Source organism: Zootoca vivipara, chromosome 16 (assembly GCF_965207765.1).
Source record: "Zootoca vivipara chromosome 16, rZooViv2.hap1.1, whole genome shotgun sequence".
Taxonomy (NCBI): Eukaryota; Metazoa; Chordata; class Lepidosauria; order Squamata; family Lacertidae; genus Zootoca; species Zootoca vivipara.
Genome location: NC_142599.1, coordinates 19,521,730 through 19,522,490, shown reverse-complemented (window position 1 = coordinate 19,522,490; position 761 = coordinate 19,521,730).

Here is a 761-nt window from a genome sequence, read left to right as displayed (position 1 = left end):
GCTCATTATGGAATATAAACCAAATCTTCCCTTGCAAGGACAGTGGCAGAAGATTGCTTTCAGAGTGTGACAAGTTCTCTGCATACAGAAAATGGTTGCTTTAGAAATTGCTTGGAAAGGAATTTGCTTGATACCACCAGATATTGTATGGCCACTAAAGCTTAAAAGGCTTTTAAAGAGGATTAGATAAATTCATGGAGGGTAAGGCTATCGGTGGCAACTATTTGTGATGGTTTGCATGCACCCTCCAAGTTCAAAGGTGCCATGCCTCAATACCAGCTCAGAAATAGTGAGTGAAGGCTTGCTGATGGGCTTCTCAGAGGCATCTGGTTGTCTACTGTTGGAAAGAGGATGCTGGACTAGATGTACCTTTGACATGATCCAACTGTGGGGCTCTTGTTTTATCTTCAGAAGGGGCATAAATAGAATACTGAGTGCTTTTGAGAAAAGGCAGCACAGCAGTGTGTCAAAAAGTTTGGAATGTGGCTCCTCCATTGGACATCTGCATACCTCCCAGTTACATTTCATGTACACTTGTCAACACACACAGATATTAACAGGGTTAAATTATATAGGTTCCAAAGCAGTGTGTGTGTGTATGCATCCCAACTAGTAAGTACTGAAGGCTCTGTCTTTGCCCATATAATTATCTGCTGCAAACCAAAGAGACTCTGTTTAAACCCCAGGAACCTTTCCAATTTGCAAGCACTTAGGCTGCAACCCTGCAGTTTGGTCAGACTCATGTTGGTGGCTTTGAGAAT